Consider the following 9,918-nt stretch of genomic DNA (forward strand, 5'->3'; position numbering starts at 1 on the left):
ACATACAGAGCTATAATGTAGGTCAGGTGTCCAGTACTTTCCCACCCTATCCAGGCTTTGATTTTTTAATCATGGGACCCAGTGCCTGACTCGGGTGTCCAGTAGTCCCTGATATACTGCGCTTGGGGAAAAGTCTGTTTTTTCATAGTGTGAAATAACAAGACAATTCCTTACCCTGTATATGTGTTTGATTAGAATCTTGCTCCATTGCATCTCCAAGGACTCCCAGATCCCTTTCTCCTCTTCATCCTAACCCAGGGTCCTTAGCTTGCACCATAATATCTGACTAGCTAGTTCTCCAGCTTCAAGTCTCCCCTCTACACCATCATTCACAAGTGCTTCATGATGGTCTTTCAGAAAAGCCTATCTGAGTGCACTGCATCCTGGCCTAGAAGCATTCCCATGGCTAAGCAGTGACTGCCCAATGGAGTCCAAACTCTTCAGCAGGCCCTTAAGACCCTTTGCAAAGATGGCTTGCCATCTTCTGATTCCATCTCCCTCAGCACCTTATGTTCTAGCTGTATCAGATTTTACCATCCATTTCTTGTCACTTTATTGGTTACTTTTCAAATCCAATTTAAATATTGTTGTACAAGTATATTTAATCATTCCTTTTCTGTGTTTCTATAGTATCTTATTTAAATAACTAAAAAAATGCCTTTATACTGGGTAGTGGTTACTCAGACATCTATCGGTTCTCTACTAGTCTATGAGCTATGAAGGAAGGGTCTATGTTTCTATTTTTTATTTTCTATTAATTTCATAGAAGCCTGATGAAGCCAAGTTAAGAGGCAAAAGACAATGCACAAAAAACATTTATCCTCACAATATTCATGAGGTATGCACATAAGATACTGCATTTTCCAACTGGAAAGAGCCTACCCATAGCCTGGATGCAATCTACAGGTTGCTATGATATGGTCACTACTCAGGTTTGTCCAAGAAACCTGGCATTTTCTTTGTCTTTGGAGGACCAGCCATGCTTCTCCATTTTTTCCAGTTCATCTGACTATTCTCTGTGGAAAAACAAAAGCCAAGTGGTTTTTAGATAATCATGATTTTAATACAGTAAAACTCCATGTATTTTGATATTTTTAGCATCTGTTTGAGGTAAAGCTTGACTTAATTCATGACACATTTTAAAATGTTTAAATATGTTTAATACAAACCAGCTCATCTCCAAATCTTCCAAATGCTATTGGCTATCAGTGATGTGCCAAAAAAAATTTTTTTTATTTATTCCAGCATGCTTTGAAACAGTACAGTTTTCCTCCCTTGTTTTTTTAGCTGTTTATAATGCTGTCTGGAATGGAAGACTTTCATTTTAAAGTGGTATTTCTCTCAGAAAGTAATCAAGTTTAATTTGAAAGTAAATTAATCCTTAAGGTGTTATAACATTTTTAAAGAAAAGAAATATGTATTTGATTATTTCAATCATTGTTTTTGCCTATTTGTTTTCAGAAAAGAAAAGTACAATTTAATTATTAAGTCATGGAACAAAAAGAAAAGATTTTGATTCTTTCAAATTTTTTTTGACACAAAACTGGCTCTAGGCTTCTTTTCTTTCTCATTGTCCTCTTTCACCCTTTAAAACCCAAGCTAAAAATTTATTGCTCTCAGTTTGGTTATAGCAGAGGATCCTCTGCATTTTAACATAAGGCAGAATATTTTATAGGTTTCAAAACACAAAATTTATTCTTAATAGAGAATTTAGATGATCTTTATTTTCAGTCTTATCTCTGTAATTCACAAAGATATTTCAAGACAGTCAAAATCCTACATTTTCTAAGTGCATTAATAAGTCTGAGTCGACCACCGTATCTTGGGTTTGAGTCTAGTCCTCAGAAGTTAAAATTCCTTCAACATTTTTTGTTGTTTAAACATAAAGGCAGCTCAGCCATAAACTGCTGTAAATGATAGAACCTGAGAGATTTCTAACAAAGCTATTTTGTGTTTTGTATTCACTGATTGATTTGAAATGCAGGCTTTTCTGTTAATGGGATTACCTAGCAAAGACTAGCTCCTCAAAGGAAGCTTCTTTCAGCAGGGAAAGATTTGATGACAGATCAACAGATCTTCTGAGGGCTTGATCCATTTGGCTATTGGAAGGTAATACAACAAAAAGATACAGAGAAGTAAAGGAGATGGTTTGGCTTCAGTATAACCTTCACTAAAAAGCCTGCCTTACCCACCTTCATCCTCATTATAACAAGTCTCTGTCCACAATAACACAGAACCTTAAATTTGTTCTGTTCTGAGCTTACTACAATGTCTTACTGGTGCTACACATGGATGTCTACTTCTTCTACTGACTGGAGCTTATTGGAGAGAAGGGCTATGTCCTGTGTATCTCTGTGGTCTTAGTGACCAGTATGATTCACGGTACAGTCAGCCCTCTGTATCTTCAGGGTCTGCATTTGTGGATTCAACCAAACACAGATCCAAAATTCTCAGGCATAAAATTTCATGAAGTTCCAAAAAGCAAACTTGAATTTGCTGTGCTCCAGCAACATCTTACATAGCATTTATGTTGTATTAGAAATTATAAGTAATCAAGAGGTGATTTCAAGTATACAGGAGGATGTGTGTGGGTTATATGCAAACTATGAACAATTTTATTTAAGGGATTGAGCATCTGGGGATTTAGGTAGCAATCCCCTGCAGATACCGAGGGATAACTGTATGTAGTTACAAGTCAGTAATTTTTTTAAAGACAGAAAAATTGAATCAGTAATTGAATAGGAAAAAAGAAGGCCTCCATGTCCTGGGAGAAGAGAGAGATAAAAGGAGGAAAGTTAATGACAAGACAATCAAAACAAGAAATATTGAAGTCATAATGATATACACATACTGCCAACTGTTTACCATCATCCTAGAGTAAAATGAAGGTCTTTTATCTTTTTATCTTCTATCACCATTAGGAAACATAGCACTATTGAGTGACTATTACAACCAACAAGGAACTCAATCATTGATCGCAGTGTTAAGAGCTCCTGGGTTTTGGTCCCATCAGCCCTCTTTGAAATGACCTATAAAATGAGGGTCCTTATGAGGTAATTTGATATTCAAATAGATAACTATGCATGCTTGAGACAGAATCGGTCATGTCAAACACCAGGATACAACTACATTAAGAAATAAGAAGGCTGCATCCAGCAAAGGTACATGTGAATTCACTCATCTATACATTCATTCAACACAACGCTCTCAAGTACATATCATTCATCTCTTATGCAGGAATACTTATGTGTAGAAAGTTACAAAAATAAAGCTAACTTAATGTTAATCAAATCTGCAATATTCTGCTATTCATTGCTACATCAAGGCCAACTGTTTCTTCTTGCCTGACATCTTGGTTTTCTCCTTGCAAGTCATGTGGGATCAAGCAAAAGTCAGTATTTTTCTACCTGTTAAAAACCTCAATTTCTCACTCTTATCAGCAACCATCAACTATGTAAAACTAGTGCTACAAATTCATACCAGAACTTAGAGGTCATCTGGATAATTTTGGCTTTGTTTGACCTCCAAAGTTAATATAGTCTCAAGTGTTCTCCTCTGGTTCTTCTTTAAAAAAATGAATTTGAGGGATTATTTATTCATCCACCCATTCAATCAAAAGCTGACTGTTTACCAGGCATTACACTAGGCACTGGAGATAACAAGATAAATGCCGGGCTTCTGACTGCAGCAAAATCCCACCTCACAAAATACCCATTTGCGCATAATACCACTCTTATTTGCTCAAACCTTCTATAGTGATCTCTTCCTCTGCTTTTTAAAACTGTATATAACCCTCTATGAAGAGAATGTTGGTGATCTCACTGCCATACCAGTGGTGATGAGAGTTACTTATTGAAATAGGTTCATTTTCCCTTATGGCCAAAGCTATGTGCAAAGTAGCTGCACACTAACACATCGATTACCAACATAAAAGAACCTCCAAGTTCTAAACATTTAAATAACAAACTTTCACTCTCCAAATCCCAGGCACATACCTTCTAAGATTAAATCATTTCAGTCTCCAGGACAGGGGTTATCATTTGGTTACTTCCTTTCTTTTACTGTTCACGTCTTCCCACCCTGACCTCGATTATCTGCAGAAGGTTTGTTCCAGAATATCATTTTCTCGGTTTCCTATTTGCCTATACATGAACTAGTCCCCTGCTGCTAATTTGGAGGCTTTCACTGGTTACCAAAGATTAATCCCACCCAACACCCAGACACACTATTCACCCAACCACTGGCCAGAATGGATCCAGATTCCTGGCTGTCATCCTTGATTTCACCAAATATTTTGACCTCCACTGCCCTAAACCCACAACACCCTGACACTGAACCCTGCTATTTCAATGCCTCAGAAAAACTGTATCTTTACCAGAGAGGGGGTTGGGGAGCAGGGGTGGAGAGGGAGGGGAGGATGTTGAGAGGGATGGATGCACAGTTCTGTGGCTGAGTCTGTTAATGACACCCAGCAGGTGTCCCTCCATTGCTGTTCCAGAGAACACGGACTTGGATCCCTGAGAGTCGGTAAGTACTGTTGCATGGGCCATCCACCTTGAGACTCACGGTGCTAGACAAACACTCTTAGAAGTTATGTTACTGACAAACTGTTTCATCTTAAGAGTGATCCCCATACTTACCCCATCATGAAACATGATTGTGCATGAGAGAGAGAAAAAGAGAAAGACAGAGACAGAGAGACAGAGAGAGAACATGACAGTAACTCTCCCAAGGACCCAGTGCTCTAAGGGATATGGATGAAAACACTGTGCCAGGCCAGCCTTTTACTAGTTCCTTAATTCAGTTTCTAGAGTGTTCATACTATTTCTATTCTAAATCTAATCTTTAAATCTTTGCCTCTCTCCTCAGACACCGCCATGCCTCTCACTCTTAGGGTTGCCTCCTAATACTGTCCCCTTTGATGACAGTACTATGCCCTCTGTCCTGGAATTCCTCCCACCCCTCTGCAGACCTCCTCAGTCTTCACTGCCCAGGTGGAAGCCACTGTTTCCATTATAAGCCTTTGTTTTCCCTTCATATCCACACAGAAAACTACTTTTTCAACATTTCCAAGAAGCATCTTGGATCAAATAAATGTCTAAAAATAAAGTCATGTTTTCTTCTCCCAAATATTCAGTGATCCTGATTACTGGAAACTGGAAACTAGTCACCCAGCCACAAAACTGAAAGTCATCTAAACATCCCTCTCTACTTTGCCTCCATGTCTGATGCATCACTAAGTCTCCAGTTCACTTACTTCCCTCCATTTCCACGGCCATAACCCTTGTCCAAACTACCTCCTCTCTCAATTTGCCTCCTTTAATACTGGGCTTAGTCTCCTCATAGCCATCCGTGTCTCTCTCTAATATAAGTCCTACAGGGCACACAGTGTCACTTTTAAAGATGTGGAAAAGAGCATGTACTCTATTACACTCTACTTATGAGTCTGTAACAGCTAACTGCCATGCTTAGAATAACACCCTAGCCCTTGGGTGCCTACGATGTCTGCACTGCTCACCTTCCTCCACCTCCCATCTCAGGTCTTGCTCCCACTTGCTGAACACATTGTTCTTGGTGGCTTTCATTCAGTTCCACATTTCATATTCCTCTTTTATGAATGCTGTGCCCTGTGTCTAGAACATTCCCCATGCTTCTCAGCTTCCACAGTACCCACTACCTTATTTCAGCTCCAATCTCTCTACCTTGGGGAGGCCTTCCTTACCCTCCACATCCATGCAGAATCCCCCTGGCAATATAACCCCACTGTACAAATTCCATTCCCCTCACAACACGTGTCACAGCTGTGCATGGATACATAAGACTTGACTCCCACATTCGAAGGAAAGCTCCATAAGCACAAGGATAATGTCTATTTTGTCATCATCATAACCAGAGCACATGCCTGGAATAAAGCAGATGCTTAGTAAATGTCTGATGGCATAATAATGAATGACTGAAGCTTATTATATAAAAATTCCTAATGTCCTAGCTCCTCATTCAGTCTCACCTTTCCTCTGTTTCTCTCCTTTCTACAACAGGAGATGCAGACTACCAGGAGCTGAAGTGGTGGGTTACAGTTCCAGTGGGTGCCTGATTTGGAAGTGGTAAAGGTCAACATACTTGGTGACATCAGTGATGACAGCCAGGAACTGGGTTCTGTGCTGGATGGGGTTTACGGGAGAGTATGCCTGGTCTCAGGGAATAGTTTTCTTTCCTTTATACCGGGTGTTAAATCCAGTATCAGCAGCAACCTGGCTCTTTCTGTAATTTACCTCTTTATTTCTCCCTCTTCAGTCCTTTATTCTTTCCTATCTAAACTTCACACTCCTTTCTCCCCCAGTCACTTCCCTGAATTCCTTCACAACCCTCTCTCTACTTCTCCAGGAAAATATTTTGAAGGTACACTGACTTCTTTTCTCATCTTTTGCTTGGTTTTTGAATCCCTGTAATCTGGCTTTTGTTCTCATTAAGTCACTCTCACTAAGCCCAAAAATGATCTTCTTAGAGCCAAGAATCTCAACTACAGGTAAAGCAAGAGATCACTTTTACTGGGCCCTTAGTAACGGTCGGGTATCCTGCAACTTACTGTAAATGTATAATGTCACAGACAGAGGCATTATTAGCAGCAACAGCATCATCCCCATTTGAACTATGAGGAAGCTGAGTCTTAAGTCCCAACCAGTAAGCACAGGTGCCAAGGTTCTAACAAAGTTGGAGTGGCTCCCAAGCCCTCTTCCATCATCTCCTGCTGTCAATAGCCCTATGCTGAGTTGTCTTCACCAAGCTCTACTGAGTCTAGACTACTTCCTGAAGTGGCCCAGGTCCTTAAAAACTGACATGGGGCCAAGATGAAGTCACTCCATTGCTTGCCATTCATTCTTGTGACTAAATCTCCTGGTACTAAGACCACAAACAAACACAGGAAAGCTATGAAAAATGGAGGGAAGGCTGACTGGCCAGGAAGCTGACAACATGAGGAGTGGTGAAGCTACCTGGGTTTTCTTTCCCCTTCACCCCTGATGAGGTGCTGGAGAAGCCTGGACCGGGAACCACCAGAAGATAAAGGTTGTAAATAAAGCCTCTCCCTCCCTCTAGCCCAGGGACAGGGAAAGGGACGTCTGGCAGAAAAAACTTGTTCTTAAATACTGGCACTACTCCTGCCAAGACCAAAAGAAAACTGACCCCTTGTGGAATCAGTGTGGCCATGTGCAGAACTGGAGCTGCTGCCTGACCTGCCATCGCTGAGGTAAAGGTGGTGTGTGGGAGGAGTGCTACTCAGCAATCTGCCTCCCCCATCCTCCACCCCGCAGGGTCTAGGGGGCCAGCAGGTGCTTCCTCCCGACCCCTCCAGCAGCAATAAGGCATAATGAAGTGTCTCAGAGTACTGACATGGAGCCCTGTAATACAACTAGGACATGGGCAACGACATAGATATTTTTATCAAAGAGAATACACAGAAGACAAACACATGAAAAGATGGTCATTTGCCATTAGGAAACTTCAAATTAAAGTCACAATTAGATATTAGTCTATACCTACCTACTAGAACAGCTAAATTTTTTTAAAATGATGACAATACCAAGGATGTGGCAAAATTAGTTATCTCATATATTACTTCTGAGATTGTTGAAATGGTACAGTCATTATGGAAAATGGTTTGGCAGCTTCTTAAAAATATATTCTAAATATACATTTAATATACAACACAGCAGATGCAATGCTGGTCACTTATCACAAAGATATGAAAATGTATCCACACACAAAAGTTAATATATATGAATATTCATAACAGTTTGATTTGTAATAGGCAAAATTTCAACACAACCCAAATGTCCCTCAATGTATGGAACAAATTTTGGTGCATTCATACCATGGAATACTACTACTCAACAATGGAAAGAAATGAACTTTCGATACACTCAACAATTGGATGGATCTCAAGGGAATTAATTGTACTGAGTTAAAAAAGCCAATATCAAAATATTACATACTGTATGACTCCATTTTTTTAACACTCTCAAAAATGACATGAATTACAGAGATGGAAAACACATTCGTGACTGCAAGGAGTCAGGAAAAGGAAAAGGGAAAGAGTGTGAGAGATTTTGCAGAGGTTGAACAATTCTATATCTTGATTGTAGTGATGGTTACACAAATCAACATGTAATAAAACTGCACAGATACATACAGGCATACATGCACACACACATACACGGGTGCACGGGAAACTGGCGAAATCACAAAAAGTTCTATGGATCATACCAATGTCAATTTCCAGATTTTAACACTTTTGTTAGTGTTATCATTCAGGAAAACTGGGTGAAGGCTACCTAGGATCTCAGTGTACTAGTTATGCTATAATCATTTCAAAATAAAAACTTAAAAGAAAAGAAATCAATGTGACCAATTGATCATCTGTTCCTTTATGTCCACAGTGTCCATCCTCTGAATATCCAACGTTGGTTTATGGCCATCCAGTCCAAACACTCAAGCAAGAAGTCTTCTTCCAGTCTCTCCCCTCCACATCCAGTTAGGCAACACTTCCTATCTAGGTCAGCCCTGATAAAAAATCTCGGAAGCAGATTTCTCCCTCTCCAATCTCACTGCCACTCGATTGCTATGGCCACATCCATCTGTGTCAGTCTCAACCCCTACCCAAATCCCATTACAATTCCCCTATATATTACCTTCCTCCTACTCAGAACTCCTCACCCCAAATACATTTTATAAGAACAACCCCAAATATTGCCTCACCATGAAGATTACCCCAGGTCCCACAAGATCAAGAAATTGTGGCCTCTACAGCAACTATCCTGTTCTTTCCATAGAACTCTAGCCTAGCACTTACCACATTAGGCTGTAATTATTTAGTTGTGTCCCAGGGAAATACAAACACTCCCAGAAAATTCCCAAGGACTGAATCTGATTGTCAATGTACACAAGGCCAGGCCAAGAAAGAGCAGAAGCTGGTACTGACAAGCCTTCCAGACCTGTGACCTTCCAGACTGGTCACACATGCATCCATGCACATGGAAACTTCCTCACACTCAGAGGGGAGACACAGTGGCAGATGATGACCCTTCCCAGGAACTACCCATCCTCAAGCTTCAATTAGCTCAAGTTGCACCACTGGTAGCCACATTTAAGTCTTTATTAAGTAGTTATTTATTTATTTTAGCTTTTCCTCTATTACTTTCTATTAAATCTTCCAAAGCCAAAGGTTACTTTCCAAGAAAAATGAAGAAATTAGTTTTATATCATCTGACTAAAGAATGACTGAACTATGGTGGCATATACATTCACATGCAGATTTGGAAAAAGCCATAGGTTTAATAAAATAAAGTGAAATATATTACTGTTTCTCATGCAATTCATTCATTCTTTCATTTGCATTCATACTGGATTACCTAAAGTGAATTACATTTGGGATAAAGTAGTAACAAACTGATTAAAAAAATCCTTTATGAAATTTCCAATTCAGTTAAGAATTAGACAATTCACAAAAGACTACTTTACATGGACATGGTAATAAAAGCTTGAAGGGAAATGAGGCAGGGAGGTGGGACGGACGGTGATGTATGGGGCTGTCATCATTGTTCTTACTGGGTGATCACTACAAGGGATCCTGGGAGATCTTACTGACAAGCAGGCATTTGAGCCAAGACCTGAAGGAAGGAGGGAGACCACCAAGTATGTGTCCAGGGAAGATTCAAGGCAGAGGGAAGCGCTAATGCCAGGCCCCGGGGCAGGACATTCTCGAGAAAGTAATGGACAATCCACAGAATGAGAGACTATTTTTTTCATATCATATTTCTGAAAAGGGCCTTTTATCTAGAATATATAATTGCTAATACATATTTCTCCAAAGAAGATATACAGATGGCCAAGAAGCATATGAAAGAAGCTCAGTATTAGGGA

General features: G+C 39.9%; 1 long non-coding RNA gene and 1 other non-coding gene across 2 annotated transcripts; both read right to left on the minus strand.

The window, feature by feature from the left end:
* Positions 1-730: 730 nt before the first annotated feature.
* On the minus strand, positions 731-2,060 carry LOC140699682 (uncharacterized). The gene is made up of 2 exons (XR_012077931.1): positions 2,007-2,060; positions 731-1,016 (listed from the first exon to the last, which is right to left on the minus strand). It is a non-coding gene; the product is annotated as an uncharacterized lncRNA (long non-coding RNA).
* An 844-nt stretch (positions 2,061-2,904) lies between these two features.
* Positions 2,905-3,031, minus strand: LOC116277518 (small nucleolar RNA SNORA25). The gene has a single exon (XR_004186981.2). It is a non-coding gene; the product is annotated as a small nucleolar RNA SNORA25 (small nucleolar RNA).
* Positions 3,032-9,918: the final 6,887 nt, after the last annotated feature.

The sequence above is a fragment of the Vicugna pacos genome, chromosome 11 (genome assembly GCF_048564905.1).
Source record: "Vicugna pacos chromosome 11, VicPac4, whole genome shotgun sequence".
Lineage (NCBI taxonomy): Eukaryota > Metazoa > Chordata > Mammalia > Artiodactyla > Camelidae > Vicugna > Vicugna pacos.